The 20764-nt window shown below is 38.9% G+C and overlaps 1 protein-coding gene across 1 annotated transcript in view; it reads left to right on the plus strand.

Moving 5' to 3' along the window:
• The window catches only part of LOC115768772 (serine-rich adhesin for platelets), a 113845-nt gene that overhangs the window by 88508 nt on the left and 4573 nt on the right, over window positions 1-20764 (plus strand). The gene's annotated exons all lie outside the window — the stretch shown is intronic.

The following is a 20764-nucleotide window of genomic DNA, read 5'->3' on the forward strand; positions in this document are numbered from 1 at the left end:
TATGCTCTCTACACCCAAAATTTCAAATATCCAAATTTCGCAAGACTTAAATTGACTCGAGACTTCTTCGGCTGATTTAATAGATTTTTAAACGGTGAACAGATTATTGCGTGGTCGAAAAGCAAAGTTTACATGAGCTTACACAAATTTCGACTTTTTCAAAATCATTACAAACAAAGCCACAAACTCAGTAGACCCTAACTCGCAGAAGAAATTGGTATAAGCGAAAAAAGAAGAGTATGAAACTGGACAGTTGAAAATTAACGCGAGTGAATTGGAAGCGAAGAAAAAACGTGCAGAGCACTTTTCACTTAAATGCAATGCGCCTGCAATTACAACAACAACAATTGCAACTATTTTCAGGCAAATTAAATTAAACAATTTAATTTGATTGCAATTTGGGGCAAGTTAAAAAAAAAAAAGCGAGAGCCAACGCGAAATTGTTTCAAATGGCTTAATTAATTCGCCCAATTTTGGCATGGTACACATTTAACTTGGTCAACTCGAGTCTTTGGGTCGTTAACAATTACTCAACAGTCCCCAAGCCCAAAAACGAAAAACGAAAAAAAATAAACCAACAAACCTCGACAAGCCCTACAAACACACAGAGAAGAAGAGGTATAAAAAATAAAACAGTCCCCACCAACAAACTTCTCACTTGTAGTCGCCTCCAACTCACGCCCACGTTTAAACAGTTGTTGTTGTGAGCTCTCGGCTTAATTTGATAAGATTTATTTGAGCCAAGTTTTTGTTTTTGCTTGGCGCTGGGTAAAGGCCAAGCGTTTGGAGTGCGCGCATTGAGAAATGTTTACGGCTTTACGACTCCAAAAAAAAAAAGCCAAACAAAATTGAAAACAAAAGAAAAAATGTAAATAACATTTAAAAGACAGTTAAAATAGAAATGTAAACTACGATTTGGGCGCATTGATAAATGGCCAAAGCAGATCGTTGGCTTCTCAAGATTAGTGAGAACCAACTGAACTACCTTTTGGTGTAGGTGTCTCGAGCTTTGCTTTTGGCAACGACTACCGATTGGCAGCCCAAATGGGATATTTATTAATGACATAAAGTGGATGTCTCTATAAAAAAAGAGTTTTGGGAATCATAAGATGAGGGGAGTCGAGATGAGCTTAAATCTTTACAATGACTGAGCGCAAGCAAATCCAGCTTAAAAATAAATGTATTTTTTGTTTACAGTTTTCTGTTAAATTTCCTCAGGATTTGGAAAAGGCTCGCTCCCAATATTGTCTTTACTATTAAATATTTTTCTCATTGATAATATGTCTGTTCTTTAGTTTTTTCTTTACCCGAAAAAGTTTTTCTAAAAGAAAACAAGTTGAGCTTTAATTTGAACAATAAGTAAGTCTCTCCGTTTGGAAACAAGTCCATCTCTTAATAAACTTTGCTCTTAAGTTTTCTTGGGAAATTCTTTAGGACTTGCATCTGGCTCCCAATAAATATTTATTCTTTTTTTGCATTAAATATTTTTCTCATGAAAATCCTTTTTCAATGTGAAAGTTATAGGCAACGCTTCTCTATTTTCTATTGTTTTAAGATTGTTTTTCTTTTGAATGTTTTTGTTTTCTTGTTTTAAACCAACCGTCAATGTTAATCTTAAAGTTTGCTGTTAATGTTGTACTGGGGTTTTTGCTTGAACCGCTGCGGTTCAAGAGTTCATTGTCAAGTCTAATAAAATGTTCGAATGACACGTTAAGTGTCAGGCACTACAAGAGATCCGCCGATCCCCGACAGTCGTTTGAGAGGCCGCCAAGCGGGCAAAAAAATAGCCAAAATGTGTATAGCCAAAGAAAAAAAGAAATAAAGTATGTAACCTATGCAACCAACAAAATGTTTGCCGCTTGACTGGAACTTGAACTCAGCTACCCGCTACACAGGCATAACGTCCGCTCCCCCTATTCAGGCCCCCCCAGCTGTCCCGCTGCCCAACCCATGGCTGGCAGATGTTTCCCTTTTTGTCAAATGGCTGCAGCAATGATGATAAATCGTGACCGTGGAGCGCTTTAGTGAAATTTCTTTACCGCTGCCCACTACAAATTTCTGTATGTATGTTTTTCATCTCTTCAGCTGGCTGCTGGCTGGATCTTTATTACCACATTTTCAGGCACTGCTGAGTGACGTGAACAGTTTGTGGCGCAGCTGCCGCATCGAGCTACCAACGTTTTTCATTTGCTACTTATGGCCAAGTTACTGCCTTTTACTAGCCGCCCCCCCCCCCCCGTACCCCTTAACCATGCAGCCCCCGGCAGCCCCTGTCGGGCATTACCCGCAAACTTGACATTTAAGTGAATTATGTAGTTTTCATGTTAACTTTCTGTGCGGTGTCGGCAAAATCTTTTTGACTAAGTGCCTGGCAGGCGACTTTTCCATACCTGACGACGCGTCCATGATTTATGCGTGCAGTGTACACATATATATATATATATGAGTATGTGTGTGTTTGTGTGCATTTTCTTTGGCAAGGGCTGGCCCACCCTCTAGCTTCTAAGCGTTGAAATTAGGCAGAAATATAATTTATGTGCCCCGATTTGGGCGCCACAACAAAAAAAAAAAAGGTGCAAAACTTGAAGCAACTTCTTGAACTCCATTTTAGTGGCGCTTCCGGGTGTTGGGCGTGCGGGGGTGCCGACAACAGTTTGTCGGCTTTGATTTAAATGCAAATTTTGCGAGGTCCTAAGAAATGTCAACGCGAATCACGATCTTTCCAGTTTCGAGTAATTGCATTTTAAATTTTTTATGATTCATGAATCGCCTGCATAGAATTAGTTTGAGTTTAGGAATTTTTTGTAGAGAAAGGCATGTGAAAAAAAGATAACAAATAAGTCCCTTAAGATGCGTATTTAAATGTTTAACTATTGCTTCATATTGCCAACATTCAAAAGATCTCTTAAGAGTGTAAATAAAATAAATCAAGATGCAAAATATATTAAAAGATGAAGCTCTCGAATCAATATTACTTCTTAATGCCAATTTTCGAGAGATCTCTTAAAGATAAAAATAAATGTTATGGGTATTTAAAAAATAATGACTGCCTAAATATTGCCCTTTATTTCCGACTTTCCAAAGATCACTGAGTAATAAAGTTAAATATATTTAAATATATATTAGCATGGTGATTCGTATTTTTCGCGCACTTGACCTTATCCGCTTTCGTTGATCTTTCTTCAACTGCTGAGATTTCCAATTAACATTTAACATTAGCCCCAGTCAAGGCTGTCGGATTTCATCACAAGTCGCTGACAAATTCCTCTGCCCTGCAAAGCAGTTCAAGGTCAGCTCCCACGCACGCTTGCAACGGAACGAGCGAATCTTTCGATCTTTCGATAACAGCTGACTGATAAAATGCCAAAGTTATCGAATCACACACTTGAATGTCGACCTTAACTTCGAATCTAACTTCTGTCAGACACGCGGCTCATTTAACGTTTACAAGTTAATTTGTCGCGAATATTTCGACTGCTATCTGCAGCTGATTGTGTGTGCACAACTGTAAAACTGTATCTGTAGCAGCTGTATCTGTGTGTGTGTGTGTGTGTGTGTGTGTGTGCGTGTATCTGTATCTGCGACCTTGCAAGGTAACAACAGAAAAACCAATCAGCCAGCGTGAAATGTGCTCGACACAGCGAAACTGAGGTAACAAATTAGCAAAAATTGCAATACAATAAATAAATAAATCGAAACACACACACACACAGATACACACACACCCACACACAGATACAATATTGTGAACAAGAGCGAGGAATTTTTTAATTTAGATAATTGAAATAACGCAGAATTGAAACAGTTTATTATTAACAATAAATGGCAAAAAGAACAAGCAGGCAGATACCGAAAAATAAAACGACAAAAAAAAAAACAAAAAAAGCGCCCAACTCAATTATAAATAAAACATTCGCGTTTAACTGTTTAATCAGATACCGCAGCTGTCGTTGTCTTTAGTTTATAACAATAATGATTAACAATACGCGGTTAGCGAGTTGTTGCTTTTGTCAAATTTATGAATAAATTAAGCAAAATATTGCGCGATTTTCTTTCTCTTTTGTGCAATAAAAACGCTTTTTAATAATTCAATTTCATGATTCATTTTTGCAATGCAATTTTTTGTGCTGTTAATTGCGACAGTTTTATTCACATTTTATTGCGGCTTTTGCATATTGATAAATATTTGATTTAAATAAATTGCACTTATTTAATAATTACATAAAAAAAAAAACCAAAAGTCAGCAGCGCACGACTAGGGTATACCCTATGCCTTCCTCTACCAACACCAAATACAGCCTTCCTTTGCCTTGGCATTCACAAAACATAAATATTCAAAAACAAAAATTAAGTTCCCCGTTTGGAAGTCGAACTTGAATATTTTCTTCAACCAATCCAAATACCGCGTGGCTAGCCAATTTTTCTCAGATAACTTCTGTGTTTATTATCCCATCTAAATGCAATTTCTGCAGTAGAACCTTTCCCCTATAGAATATTCCTACATTACAATTGATTTAAGGTGTCAGAGATGCTTCCTTCTGGCTTTTACATCAATTTGCACAAACACATTATACCCCTTTGACCCTCTTTCAACGGGTTCAGGGTATTAAAAATAGCCCACGTCACAATAATTGACATGAAAAGCAAAAGTTATAAATTAATGCAAAATCAGTTCAAACAGATTTTGATTTTCATTAACAATTTAAAACTGATTTTAGCTGAAAGTGAATGTTGAGTAGTTATTTTCGAATACATTATTCTTGAAATAAATGGGAATATTATTTGACTTGGCACTTCTCTGGAATTTGGCAAAGTTGTTAATTGTTAATTGTAGTTGATAGATTAAAGTTAATTGTCATGCGAACGACTTGCGTCAACATTGCGATAAATCAAAAAAAAATGTGTATTTATATAATATATAATACTATTTACTTGTCAGCTGGAAATGTCAAATTCATTCTATCAGAACACAAAGAACAAGCCAGCTAATTAAAGAAAAAAGTTCGCACGCCCCAACGGCAGCAATGGAAACAACAGCAGTAAAAAGCAATAAAAAAGAGCTAACCACCCGCAAAAAGACAAAAAACGTATATGAAAAACCAAAGACCAACGTCAACTAATTAAAAAGCCAAAGCAACTGCAGCAAATGGCACTTGCTGTTGCTGGGCCCAAAGGCAGAATCAGAGCCAAAAACAACGGACTCGAAGACAAAGACCCAGCCCAAAATTGCAAGAGGCCCTGCAGTTTTCACGCCCCTTTAGCACACTGGCAATTGTTTTTAGATATGGCAACAGAAATCTCATTATGAGCCCCCTCACTCTATAAGGTGTGTCTTCGCTGTGGCCGTCGTCACCAGGGCCCACGCCCCAAATTCAAATCTGGCAATTGCTGTACTTTCTAATACATGAATTAGGAGTCGACATCGGCATCGACATCGAGTTCGTATTCGTATTCGTATTCGAATTCGCAATCGGATATCAAGTTGCATTCGAAATCGACACCATGTGAACTTGGCCAAATCGGCGATTGTCAAACGAATGTCGAATTGCCAATTTATAATGTAAAACGGCCGCCGATCCAATTGGAGTCTCCGGGTATTATCCGTTATTTTGCTCGCCCGCAAAGGTCACTTGGCCATAACGAGCCCAATTTAATTCATTTAAAACTAAGTAACAACAACAGAAACAAGAAAACACAAAAAATGGCATTGCTAATTTATGTTTATTGTGCATTATTTGTACTAGACAATAGTTGGTTGCGGTTCCTTCAGTTCCAGTTCCAGTTCCAGTTCCTTTAGGCCACAGTTATTGAATTTTTATTCACTTTATAACATATATTTTTAATGGGGTTTCTTTAGTTGGCCCACTGATTGAAATTTACGATCCCTTACATTGTTTGTTTCTCTTTTGATACCCTTGCAGAGGGTATTATAAGCTTGTTCTGAAATTTGTAACGCATAGAGGAAGACATTTACGTTCCTATTAAGTATATATACTCTAGATCAGCGGCAACAGCGAAGTTGATATAACTTTGCATAGGTCCGTCCTTCTGAACATATGTCGATCGATCCACTATATCATATAGCTCCCATAGAAACGATCGTTTCTAATGTAGGTTCCTCTCAATATATCTTTGCAACATCGGACTACTATATTATATATTTGCCACAGGAACGATCGTCAGAAGAGAAGGGTTTTTTATGTAAAACTTTTTTGTTTATCAGGATATTTTAACCAAACTAGGCATTTGTATATTTCACTATATATTCAAAATCCTATCAACATCGGACCACTATAACGATCGGTCGATAAAGCAGGTTCTCATATTGTCAAAATATTCTATTATCCAAGATATTTTCATCTGAGTTTTTTGCGAGCTTCACTTTTCTCACATACATATCTGAACAACCGTAAGGCAAATCGCTAGAAGGGTATTAAATCTTCGGTCTTTGGTTTTTTTTTTAACCGATTGCTATTTATATTTATTATCATTTGTGCGTTTTGCGCATATTTTTCGATATTTATTTTTATATCTATTTTATGTAGAGGAGTTTACTTGCTTGCCAAGCCACATTAAGTATTTTATTTATGAAATTTATTTTATCGCTTGCAATTTTTTTTTATATGTTTACAATAAATGCCAGCTGTAATAGTTTTATGAATTGTATTTATGTTTATATTTTGCTAAGCCAGCTGCGCAGCTTTATTCTTATTAATTCTAAGCAAAGAATTCAATTTGATTTTTGTTTCTGGCAACTTACGAAAAACGATTGCAACGCCCCTTTTTGTTGCCACTCGCAAAAGCCAAATCGTATTGAATCAAATTGTAATTAATAAACATGCTAAAAGGCCAACAAAAAACGTTAACAAGACAGGCAGAAATATGTGCAAAAAATGCAGGGAAAAAAATCTATGCGGCCTGCTCATAATTTGGCCAAAAAAAAAAGTCTTTTAATGAGCCGCCAGAGCTTGGCCATTGGCTAGTTTTGGCCAACTTTGGCGGCCTTTTGCGGCCGCTTTTGGCTGTTTTATTCAAATATCAAAACAATAAATTGCAGTGCACAACAAATGCGACTGTCAAGTGCAACATGGTCCATTGTGGGGTTAATGTGAGCATTGTGAGCCATTTTCGTGGTATCATAAGTTTTTCATCGACGCTGAACTTTGTCATTTGCCATAGTAACAAAAAAAATCAAGCCACAAAATAATAAAAGAAAAGAAAACACAATTGTGCCTATCAATTGACGGGCTTTGATTGCCTGCTTGCCAAATGGCAACGAACTTCCTATGCTCTTCTTTGAGCTCAAATACAAAAAAGTTTCCATTATATTAGATTATTTATTTCCTAAAACGAAACTTGTATGAACCCTGCCGACAGAGACATTTGAGCTAACAGTTAAGAATACAACATAAAGAGGAATGCAAAAAAAATCTGTTTTGTTTAAGAATACGACACAAAAACAAAAGGCAAAGACAAACGCCAACTCCAGCGCTGACGGACTCATGTAAACGTTTAAGGATAAGGCACAAGGAATAAGTAAAGATTAAAAAGTTTACAAGAGCGCACAAGTTTGGCTCATAGTTGCAAAGTTCGTAGTCAAGTTAGAGTAACCTCCACTAATATAATATGCAAATGGATCGAACGCTAGTTTGACGGACCCCAAGGGAGGAATTCGTGCATAATGTCACATGTCAAATAATTTGCCTTTAAAGTTTCGCCGCAAAACGAGACGAAACAAAACTTTGACGCAATTTGCATTTGGCGCCGCAGCTTCTGCCGCAATTGTCTGGCACGGCATCGTGTGGGGCGTGTTTCATATAGATATATATACATATATCTATATCTATCTATATATTGGCAACGTATATTGCCATGCAATTTTCCGGCCCTCCTGCAGCTGCCTTTGATTGATTTGTTTTGCCAAGTGACGCACAACATGAGCAGAAACAGCGCAAGATTTTTGTTGATTGGAAATCAAATGGAATGAGTTGGGTTTGGTTGGATGTGTAAAGTGTGGCTTGTCGGGGTTGCGCCTCAAGTGGCACAAGGTCTGCGGCTTTTGACAAAATATTTCGCACTAAATTGCGCTCCGACACATTTTAATAGGCAGCTGTTTTGCATTTGCCAACATAGCATATATTTACATATGCTGATTATCCCAAAAACTGAACCGAAACTAAGCTAAACCCGATGGGGACACAAACACACACACACATTTGGTATCCATTACAAATGCTGCGACGGGGGCATCTGTCAATCAGAAAATCAAATGAAAAACATAACTCAGGGCTGCGAGAAGCGAGAACCGAGAACCGAGAACCGAGAAGCCCCCAGCTTTGATAAATGACAATCTGAAGTGGAACTTACATTTGCTTACATTATACAGAAAAAGAGAAGAAATAGAAGAGTGAAGAAGAAACAAACATAGAAATATGTTTGGGAAAGTGTTTTGTTCTGTGTGAAAGTTTTCAAAACGAAGAGCCAAAGAAAGTTGTATGATAATTGCCCAAAGGTCGTGAATCTCTCGAGACTCTCCGGCGATTATGCAATGTTTATGCGTGTTTATACAAATTCTAGACAATGAAAACAAAGTGAAAGCTGCCCAAAAAGAAAATATATGAAAATATTGTGTACTCATCCAAATGCACTTTCAGTTTCGAGCAACAAATTGTTTGTTGCGGGTGTTGCGCTTGGGAATTTTCCCGTATCCAATACCCAATTCCAGCTGGGAATCAGCAGCATCCAGCAGTTGATCGGGCGCCCAGCTCACCTAGAGATCTCTATCTTGCAGCTCCAGAGCGTGCTGGGCATAAAAGAAACTACGCTGGCCAGCTTTTTGAGCTTTGAGCTCTCCCGAGATCTTCGAATCTGAAACTCTGGCTTATTACAAATTCTAATCACATGCAATCACCGATCAGCATTTCTTTTCGTTTCGATTCCTCTTTTACGGTTCCACTCATACACACACACACACACACTCTCCGAATGCTATTCGAAGGGGAGCGGGCGGGGGCATTGGAGTCGTACATTGGCCTGGTACCGAGTCGATGGGGCTGTCGCTTATCGATTAATCATCAAATTAAAAATTACTAAGCCCAAAGCGTGGAGCGTGGCCGAAACACCATAGCCACAGCTTCTTCTAGGCTTGCCCCTCCCCCCCCCTCCGCTGCCACCCTCCTCCTTAAACCCCTTCACGCCTTTGGGGCAGCTACCTATAAGTACGCACATCACACTGCTATTTGCCTGGCTTGTGCTTTTTTTATTTTATTTTTTGGCACTTAACCCCACCAATTTAAACAATATATAGAATTTCATGGCTAAAACCGCACTCATTTCGATTTGCTTTTGCACTTATTTTTCGGCCAAAATTAGCAATTGTTTGAGAGAGGAAATGCTTTGTAGAAAAACTTTTAAAAAAGTTCTAGCAAAAATATGCTGTATCGAAGCCAAAAAAAAACAATAATAATGCAAAGAAAGTTAAGAATAATAATAACAAATTAAAGAAAGTTGCAAGTTAGAAGAGTTAGCAGCAGCTCTTAAGTATTCCAAGGTTAATGGAACACAATTGAGCTCAAAGTTCTGTTGAGGAAAAACGGCCGTTTACTGTTTCAAATGTCAGCCCAGATCTTACATATATTTATAGAATTATTTACGATAATTGCTGTGAAATTCCAGCGAAACCAAACAAAATAATTGAACGATATGTGTTACATCAACACGCCCAATGCGATATGATATACATATATATATATATACCATATACACAGATATAGTACACATACATGTATATAATAAAGTCGTAAATTCATTTAAATATGGCCAAAGGGAAATGAAACACATGCAAATATTGTGTGACAAATGAACAATTTTCTCAAGTACAAAATATGCCCATAAATAACACTTTGAAGCGCCGCCTAGCGGTCAATTGATGCACACGCTGTAACGGTTACAAAGTTCAATCGATATCAATCGGCGTGCCGCATTTTCATTGGGCAAATTAATTTAATGCTCAGTAAGAGATTTTCCAATGCTTATCACAAATTTGTCATCAAGTCGCTGTAATGCGATCACAGATACACGAGGCACACGCACACACACACACACACACGCACACATATGCACACAACCACATGGAGTCGAAGTTGGAGTCGAAGAGCAGTCGCCACATGCTGCTGCTCATAATGAAGTTGAGCGAAGCTTAAAGATAATGATCAAACAGACCACGCGACGCGACGCCAAGACAATTAAAAGACAAACGAAAGAATTGCAAGCGCCGCCGCGTCGCAGTCGCCACTCTCTGCTCAATTGGCGGTGGCCGCTCTGCCGCTCTGCCGATCGGGCCGATCGGCCGCTCAGCTGCTTGTCAAGCAAGTTGCGTCCAAGTCGGCTGCGCAGACGTATCGTGTCTGCCGGCACATTCAGTTTACTTTTGGCGCTCGTCGCGTACACAACGTAGCGGGCACTCAATAGACGGCACGAACACGTAGGTGTAAACTTGACTTTGACTCTCACGCTCTCCCACACCGTAAAGTGCTGTAGTGTGTGGTGTGCATGTGTGTGTATGTGGTTGCGTTCATTCGTACGATCGCTCGCTTGCAGGCTGACCGTGAAGTTTGTTCTTTTTGCATGTTTATAAGCTGAGTAACTGTAACTGTGCTTTGTTATTTGTTTTGTTATTGCCGCTTCGCACTCTCGCCAAGTTCATTCACGTTCATTCACGTTTCATCATCGCTTACCGTCCGTCTAATTAAATGTAATGCAACGCAAATATCGAAATCGAGTTTAAAGCTAATTGCAAACTTTACAATTTGCAAACATTAATTTTTCTCGTTTGTTTTTTTTTTCGGCATTTCGAGTTCATATCCATTCATATCCATTTCCGTTTAGCTTCGCTGTGCATTGGAGCGCAATAATTAATTGCATTTGTTGTTGTTCTTGTTGTTTCTTTGGCTGCAATGCAAATTGTTGAAAACACTTGAAATAATCTCTAATGATTGCTAATGCTTTTCAAGAAAGTGAAATCTCGCTCGAAAGAAAAATTGGTTAATACAATAATTATAATGCACAATAATTATGTTAATTTTAATAATCGTTAACACAGTTTATTTGGTAACAAAAATATATTAAACAAACAAAAAAATACCTTTAAAAGTGCAAACAAAAAGCAAACTGTTTAAATATTTTCTCAACAAAGAGACAAAAATAAAAATTAATAAATAAAAAATGTGTGCGAAATTAATGCAAAAACGAAAGCCCCGAGCGCAAAGCAAAAGCTTTTAGAAAGGTATGTAGCCCAAAGAAGAAGAGGAAGAAGAAGAAGAATGAAGAATGCGACAAAGAAAATTAACTTCAACCTTATCTGGAAGTTAAATGTTCCTGGTTGCACTTGTACTATATTAATTGGAAATATACTGATTTATGCATGTTTAAATCGCATTTTAAGCAACTTTCCTATACATAAATTTGTTGTTTTCCATTTTGGCCTAAAATTAAAGCTTTGTCTAGCTCGAGTAGTGCATACTTTTAACTATCTTTTCTGTGTATCCCTATAATCATGTTTAATAGTGGCAACTCGAGCGTTCCTTTTATTTCCCTATTGTTGTTTTTCTTGTCTTCTTTTTGACTTTTCATTGTTGTTCCACTGACTTCCTCTGTGGCATTTCCTTAATCTTTAGCCTACTTTGTTGTTGTTCTCCTCTCGCAAACACACACACACACACACATACACTCTCTTAATGACAAACAACCTTTCACACTTTCCGTCTGCCACTGTAAAAAAAAAAAAGACGCCTTGTCATTCTGCAGCTCATTAGGTGGCAACCCTGCTCCGCACATTTGTGACACATTTCCATAGACTCAATTCGCGTGTTCTTTACTGCGAGAGTCAAATAAAAGCTTTCAAATTTGTATGCCATTGGCAAATATTTGCTGGCCATTGAATTGAACTACTTTCGTTAAGCGGCGAATGGAATTAACATACATATGTAGTTGTGTATACATACATATCCCCCCCCCCCCCCCCCCCATTCCACCTGCCACGCCAGGTTTTTGATTTTTGCTGTCAAATGCAGTCGCTGCCTTATAAAACGCATCATAAACATTTACCTACTTAGCCGACAGTCGCCCGTTGCCAGACTTGAGTTTGCTTTCATTCAAATATTTGCATTAAAATGTGCACAAATTGTCACAGTGGGCGTGGCGAAAGGGGCGTATGCTTTTGTATGCAACTCCAGCTGTCGAAAAAAAGTAAATAAATAAAAATGTTGCAGTTCGTATAGCCCGGCTGCGCCATACGCTGTTTTAACAAAACTGTGACTGCAAAACTGTGACTGCAAAACTGTGACTCTACAGACTGTGACTGATATATACCAATATATGCTGATATATTCGAAATTTTTGAGAATTTCAAGCTTGCGCTTTTTTTTGCTGAAACCCAATATACTCCTTGTCGCTTTTCAAACAGAGTATAAGACAAAAAAATAAAATAAAAATACAAAATTGAAAAAGAGGCCGCCACAGCAACAAAATAGTTGAAATTCGCTCGAAACCTAAACATTTTTATGATTCGCCTTTTTATTATATGTTTGTCTGTTTGTAATTTTTCGCGTTTGTGACAAGAATTTGCAAATGTCAACGAAAATTGCGAGCTTCACATTAAAAAAAAAAAGAATTCGGCAAAAAGGGCTGAAGTGGAGCTCAGCGGAGAGAAAGAGTGAGAGGGAGATAGACGTACAAAGAGAGAGAGAGGGGGGTAGGAAGAGGCACAGAGATAAGAGTGGAAATACCAATGCCCCAAAACGCGAACCAATTGAAATTGTTTTATAAGACCATGTTTTTTTTATCTCTTTCTTTTTTTTTTTTAATTTAATTTTTGGGGCATTTTGTATTTGGCATTTTTAAACAGGCCGTTACAGTTGGAGTTGCGACATCAGGATCCCGGCGTAACGGATCCGATCGAATCGGTATTACTTCAAAGTGAAAACGATAATTTATTTAATGAGCAAATATGTGAACATTTCGCCGTGAGTTATAATTTGCGAATGTGAGCACAAATAACTAACTTGTGTAATAATTCCCCGAAAATTAAACAAAACCCGTAACATATTCAGCTGGAAAACTTTCATTAACAAAGGTTAACGATTTATGTAGAACAATTTCTCTAAGAAATTGATAGATACAATATAAAAACATTCGTGAACTAAACAAGAACTTTAAGTTCAAGACATTTAATGTGAGACAAATTGGTTATCTTTTTTGCAAAACTTCTAATATATATATTTTCTACAAATTAACCTTGCTGTCAACTGGCAGATCTTATATTCGAATACAATTTTATTGCCATGAGTTATTCCCATTCTTATGTAACTTAACTGGGGTGGATTTATATTTTTTGTTAATGACATTTTCGCTTGTATTACAAAACAGAAAGAAAGAAAAAATAAATAACGAGAAGCGCACAGCCAGGGTCCCGATCCCACAGACGACAGACTTGTGTAAATCGAAACGCTTGTCAGACACCTGTTGATAGTTACTTTTTGTCAGTTGCAATATTTGTTTATAAATCAAAAAAATATGTGGCTGTAATACCGTGTAATAAGCCACATTTATTGGCTCTTACTGCACAATTGTAGAGTGTTGCACCTGTATAAATAAAGCTGTGATTAGGCCGATTGGGCTTGTCGTGGCTATTTACGACGATGTCTTCATATTGATAGCGTCCGATTTATTAGATACTTTATACTTAATAGTTCGTGCCGATAGGCCAGAAGAAGGTGATGGAAGCATTTGCTTGATGTCATCGCCGAAACGAACAAGTTTTGATTTTTCTTTGGGGCTTTCTTTCATTTGTTGTGTGAAGTCATAATGAACCGAAATGAACGAAGGTTTCTCCAACTAATTAGACCATAAAGCAGCCGACCTGCCTGGCCGAACTAATTCGCTCAGATAAGCCACAACAAAGGTCACGCTTTAATTGATAAGAAAACACAATGCTGTGTCTTTTGGGAAAATGGTTTTCCGAGACGAGCCGTCGGCTACCGTAGGTAAATGAAACGCTTCGAGAGTCACTCAAATGGAAATCCCCATCGGCAACAATGACAGAACCCAATGTAATGTAAAAGAAGCAACAAGAACCCAACTGAACTAAAATGAACTTGAAGTGCCAGCTGTGCCCCGATAAAGATCACACCCCAGCGTCGACGGCGAGTCGAGTCACAGGTGGAAGTTCCTGCTCCGATCTCAAAGAAAGAAAGAAAGAACGAAAAAATTGAGAATCATGCCACAATTGAGTGCACTTTGCATTAAACTAGAAACTAACTGATGTTATTTAAATGCCAGTTACCCTGTAAACCCAATTTCAGGTGTATACAACAAATATTCTACTTATTAGATAGGAATTTCGAGAATTTGTATACGCCAGCATAAGATGTGGTACTTTCAATTTCTTGTCAAGAATTCTTATGCTTCGCAGACTGCACTAATTCGCATACAATTAACATACCCAAACTGCATGCCTTGCTTACAGGGTATTCACAGAAAAACTTTTAATAGTTGTGAACCTTTTCGAGGCACTTAAATTGCGCAGCGAAGCGTGCTCTCACCAACTCGGTTTCCAACACTTCCCTCTAACCTCTGCTCCTCTCACACTCTCAACACTCAGCTGCCAGCTACGCCCTTTTTCAACACTGCCCCAAAAGAAGAAGAAGGAAGAATGTGAATGGAACTGGGACTGAGACTGCGACTGCGACTGCGACTGCGACTGCGACTGGGAATGACAATGGGAATAGGAATGGGCCGGAGAGAGTAATTAACCCATGTTAGCCGTTTGTTCTGCCGGCTGCCTTTTGCAAACATTTAATTGTTCCGATTGCCGTTTAATTGTTCGATCTGCAATTTACGAAATACCAAACAGAACGGAATACGTTGACCGGAGGCTACGCTTTCAGCGTGTCTAGATCAAAGTTCTGCCGCCGGTGCTACGGTTCTTGACATATTCAAAGCATTCCATACCATTTCATTTAACTCAACTCCACGCGGGTTATTAAAAGCCATCAACATCATCATTATCCGCGACTTTAAAGCCAACATAAAAAGCGATCTTCGTGTTATATAAGCCGGCCGCAGCGCTCCACAAATGTCACACTTTGGCGGAGAGTCGGCTTAAAAAGCTACTTCACGGCAAACTTTAGTCCGAGAGTTGACCAATTAGTTGCTTCCGTAATTTCTTGGTATTATTTTAATTAGTTTTCCCTGGTTTTTATATATTTTTTTTCGGCTGGCTTTTTATTTATTTAAATTGCGTGCGCTCAACGACAAGTTTTATGTGCCGCCCCAAAGATTTATTTGTTTTTATTTTTTTTGATAATGATAAACAAGCATAATTTATGGACAATGCATTTTTAGATGCGATCGTAATTCCAATGAAGTATTTCGACTGAGGCTGCATTTAGTGGGATTTAACTATGAGAGGCTGGCCGAATTTTGTTGAAATTTGTTTGTTGTGCGTTTCTTCGATGTTAGTTTTCACTTCCTGCTTGAAAAACAAAAAGAAAACTCATCATAAAATTCAGAGTAGACATTTTGCAATATTCCTTTTGCGAAATTGCCTCGTAAATAGCGTTGAAATGTTCCTTGAAAGGTTCTCCCGCTCTCACCTGTCCGCCCGCCTGGCTATCTCACAAATAATTCAAAACGCGCTTACTTCCCCTCCTCCAAACTGCCGCCCTCCCCTCGCTCTGGGGCCGTTGCCAATGGCAAAAATGCGTTTAAGTCAAGTTGCCAAGAGCCGAAAGCCGCCGCCGACGCCGCTGGGTGCGTGTGTGCAACGTGTGTGGCAGCTGCTGCGGCAAGAGGCCGATAGTTACCTGCCGCGGTGCCCGCTCGCCCGTATTCACAATAGTCGCAGGTCTGGCACTTTAGCTCGATATTTATGCAACGGCACACACTTCAGTTCTGGTTGCCCTGCCTCTCTCTCACTCTCTGTCTCTCTCTCTCTCTCTCTCTCTGTTGCTCTCTCCATCAGCTGCAATTTAAGCTCACATTTTTCTTGGCAACACATTTTCCTCGCCATATGCATAAGCAGTTTTTCCAGCTACCCTTCTGTTGTGTCCCCTCGGGCGCTTCCTCTGCTCTCGCTCATCGCATTGTTTGCAACACTTGGCGCTTGCCACATAACAACAACAGCAGCAACAGAAGTTGCAACTGCTGCTGCAACATATGCAACAGCAGCAGCCGGAGCAGCAGCAGCGTCCGCTATGCAGCGTTGCATGACACATTAAATGCAAAACGGGCAGCGTGCAACACAAACTGAGTGAGACAACAACAACGCGAGTGGTAGACGGAGCGGAGGGGGCACTCAAGGAGGCAAGAAAAGACCTGAAACATTTTGTTGCCCACCGCCAAGAAGTCGGCCTCAGTGTCGGGGTTTAAGCAGCGGCTTCTACTGCTGCTGTTGCAGTTGCTTCTTATTCTCCTGCATTGCTCTTATTAAATAAAAGAAATGGTCTGGAATTTTTCATATGCTCTATAAGTGCATAAGGTAATCTTTGGGGCATATCCGACTGGATACTGGATACTTCTAGGAATGTTGTCTAAGCTAGAATATATCAACATTTCAGGTGATTAAATATGATATAGATAAACGAATATGTTGATTAAATATTGTATGAGTAAAGTTTAGACTTTAAATAATACTTTCTCCTATTCTAGTTAGTATTTCTCCACTAAATCCAATCCTGTTCTATTTTACCCTAATTTCTTCTTTGATCGAATAGAAGCAAGTTCCATCAGACTCTTCATCTAGCTTTAACAGGGTATTATATAACGACTACTGTCTTAAGCTTTTGTATATTTTCGCATAAAGAAGCGTCTGTTTCTGTAGCAGCTGTTTGGCTTATGTTGAGTTATAGCCACGCCGTTGTTTCTTGTCTTATGGCAATATAATCATACGAGAAAAGCACACACAGGTAAAGTCGTTCGTTTTTGGCATAATGCGTAGCAATTATCGGCTAGAATTTGTTATGGTGCTTCGCTCTTAACACTAATCAAGCGGAAAATGCATTCAGCTATGTAGTTTGAGCTTATTAATATGCATTAAATTATATTCCGACAAGTTGTCTTCGCTTGCGTGTTGCTGGTGTTGAGAGATATCAAAAGGCTGCCCCAGGCTGTTGATGCCAAGCGCCCAAGCTGCCAGCTCCCAAGCTCCCATACTCCCATCTATCCATCAAACGACGCATTGAACACTTTAAATAATTGCACATTGTGGCTGAGGCCTTAATAAAATAATTAAAATGAAATATGCTACGTTCGCCATAGCTCGAACCCGAACAATTGCAAAGATCAGGGGCTCGCGAGCGGGCGATGATGAAAAACATCAGAAACCACGAAGAATCAGCGCAGAATGCTAGCCATGTTGAAAAATGTGCGGGCTACCAATCTACGCATTTTTTAAGCCATTTTATTTTCTGTTTCTTTTGTTTTTTCGCGTCTCTCGACGTCAAAGGAAGACCGACAAATAAAATGCGAGCGATAAAATGTTTTAAAGAAATCGCTGAAAACGAGCAAAAAAAAAAAGAAAAATAAAATATTAATTTCAATTATTTACGTACGGTAAGCAGCACGCAAGCCGATTTTCCCAGCGATTCCCACGTTGAGAATCGCCGAGAGGGGCGCATGGTAAGTGGCATTTTGTGCGCTAAATGCGCGCAATTTGTTACAGGATTTTTATGGCTAAACAGAAGGGAGCACATGGCATAGAACTCTCTACGAGCTGTGTGAAACTGTGGGAACAGCTATGCTATGCAATTTATAATTATCAGCGGTAGGTGGCGCTGCGGTGCAAAGTCTTATGCAATCGTCGCATGTTGATAACAGCGGAAGTTATTAGAGCAAGCTTCGAGTTATGCGAGTCAGTTCCAAAGAACTTTAAAGCGTAGCGCAGCGTTCTTGGCATTGAGATTCCCAACCCGGCGGTCGCTTTTGTTTCACTCGCTTCTAATTAAAGACGACACTTCGGCATGTACTCGAAAGCGACTCGGCCGGCGACAGCACGGAAATGCCTCGCTCCAAGCTTTGAAGAATCGTTTTGATATATGGAGTACCAAGAATTATATTATTTCCAGTTGATTGTAGTGCCAGTCGCCGGTCACTTTATACATATGTATGTACATACTAGTATGTAGTACAAAAATAACTACTTACGCATGCTTTGCTCTGGCCAATACTTCAGCTCTTTAACTTGATGCCAGTTCAATCCTATTGACCATTCAACCTGGCAACTCTTAACCTTTCACACATCGATCGCTCGCTGGAGCCCCTGAAGATTACAATTAAATTTGGCCAGAGCTCGCAGCGGGTTTCCAAATGTGGAAAATAAAAAGATATATGTATATGTATGTAAACTGAAGCTGTGCAGAAATGAACTTCAGCACCGCGGTAGAACGGTGTTATTTAATTGCCAGAATGCCAGGGAAACGCAATCTGAACAGATTACAAATTATAAAATTGTGGCAGGTGTCCCGAACCAGCCGAGCCAGCGAAGCGAGCCGCCAAGTCGAGTTTTTGCGCCTACATTAAACATCCATTAGATAAGAATCAATGGACAACACGATATGCATAATAAAGCGCGGTTTCGGCCAAACAAAAAGCCAAACAAGCTGCCAAATATCTAAACACTAACTAAGAGGGGCGCCTCATGTTACACTTGAGAGTTGAAGATTAATTGTTGCGGCCTGTCGTAGGCCCACGACTAGCCGACAGAGTTTAAAAGTTCGTTCGGGGTTGAGAGTTCAGGCTCAGAGAATACTCTATCTGCGGCTAATTTGATTAATTAAGCGTGGAATTAAAATTGTTAATCGTATTGAATGGCGCCCAAAGGGCTTTTTGGATTAATAATCACAATTATTATTAAATATTATGTGGCCATAATAAAAGCTAATTAGCTGCCGCTGTGCCTAATTGCTGGGAAATGTTCTGCCGCCCTATGCGATTCTCATGGGCCGTTCTGCCAGTGTGCTGCTACCGCTGTGTCATAAAAACCTATGACATGACCAAAAGTATACGCTTTAATCATATGACTAACTGGACGCATGACGTAGTTCAATCAATAGACTTTTTGTCAGCCGCTGCTGACTCACCTCAACGAGAGGGAGATAGGCTTATGTTATAGGTTTGTTAATATATATATGAGGCATGCCCCACTCTCGATGACCGAATGTTTATTTTGGCTTCACTTATCGATCGGCGCCGACTGATTAATAAAATGCTGACGAAAGTTGTGCTTTTCTTAAGGTCTCTGCCGAGACTGAAATCTGTAAAAATACACGTTTTAAACACGGGCAAACACTTCTAGGTCTTTTCCGGCCATCGAGTGACGCCCTTGAGCCCTTTGGCTCTGCATTACATTAAACAATCACAAGCTTCTTTCTCTTAACCACATTTTTTTGTACTTTAATTTTTGCATATGCGGCTTAAATATAATGTGTACATGGTTTTTTTAGCCTCACTTTGGATTAAACAACGGCGCGCCGTGGCTTGTGCGACGTTTACAAATGCGAGAGTTCATTAACACTGCAGAAAGAACAGAACTTACAGCTCCCAGCAAAAAAACAGAAAAATTAAATAATTTTCAACATACAAAAAAATAAATAGAACCACGCAGCGGTTTTCATTTAAATAAAAGGTAGCCTCGCATTTAGTTTATTCTCGCTTCTTGTTTTGCTTTAATTAAAAATGCAAATTTTACATGCACGCAGCATTTCTTTGAAGATGTTGATATGTGGGCGGTTTTCTATTTGACGAAATCGAATTTCTTAATTCAATTTCATGCCAAACACAGAGAAATTGCTGAATAAATTTAAACGCTCGTTAGAAACTTGATTTGCAGCCCGAATATCGTTAGATAAACATTTCAGTCTCGCAATTAATTAAGGTTTCTGGCCTGGGCTCAACTCCCCCGAACGAATGACCCCAATATGCAAGGCGACCGCAAAAATCTGTCAACCTGCACTGCCAACCTGCTGTTGGCCAAATACTTGAGGGCTTTGGTAAACAACTTTTTCTATTCTTCTTGATTGGCGAGAAACTTTCGCTTTTAGCTGCCGAATTGAAAACCTTTGTTGTCTATAATTTGTCTATCTGAATATATCTGGTATCTCTGACATTATTATAACTACTTATTATTATTACGAATATTACAATTGTTGTCAGAGACGTTTTGTCAACCACAACAATTTTCAGCTGCTGCTCTTGTGGTTTTTAATTGCTCCACGCCGAAAATAGTTGGGTTAGACGTAAGATTCGCCTTAACTCTGGGTTAGCGCATAATGACAACTGTTTCGCTTTTATTTTGGGCGAAAGTTTTCGGCTTTGTTCGCTTTTTTTTCTTATGCATAATTATAGTCTTGCAGAAGCTAGCTGCCTTTGGAGATTGTTTTTTGAACTATTTCTTTTATTCTTTTGCACAAATCTATATTCACAGCTTACTACTCGAACTCTGTTTACCTGTAAAGACAATACCTTGTGAAATACCATCCTGATGGTGTTCAAACCTTTCCAATTTGTGTTATATTCCTGTTTATAAATAAAACCAATTCCTTTCGGCGTCATATAGTTAAAAGAAACAATTAACTTTTGAGAAACACTTATAGTTTTCTGCATATCAAATGTAATCGATTACAAATCGATATATCTACGTATCTGTTTATCGATAAATGCACCTATTATTAAATCGAATTGAAATGAATTCATTTAAGTTGCATATTTT

Source organism: Drosophila novamexicana, unplaced genomic scaffold (assembly GCF_003285875.2).
Source record: "Drosophila novamexicana strain 15010-1031.04,08,12 unplaced genomic scaffold, DnovRS2.1 tig00000009-arrow-pilon, whole genome shotgun sequence".
Taxonomy (NCBI): Eukaryota; Metazoa; Arthropoda; class Insecta; order Diptera; family Drosophilidae; genus Drosophila; species Drosophila novamexicana.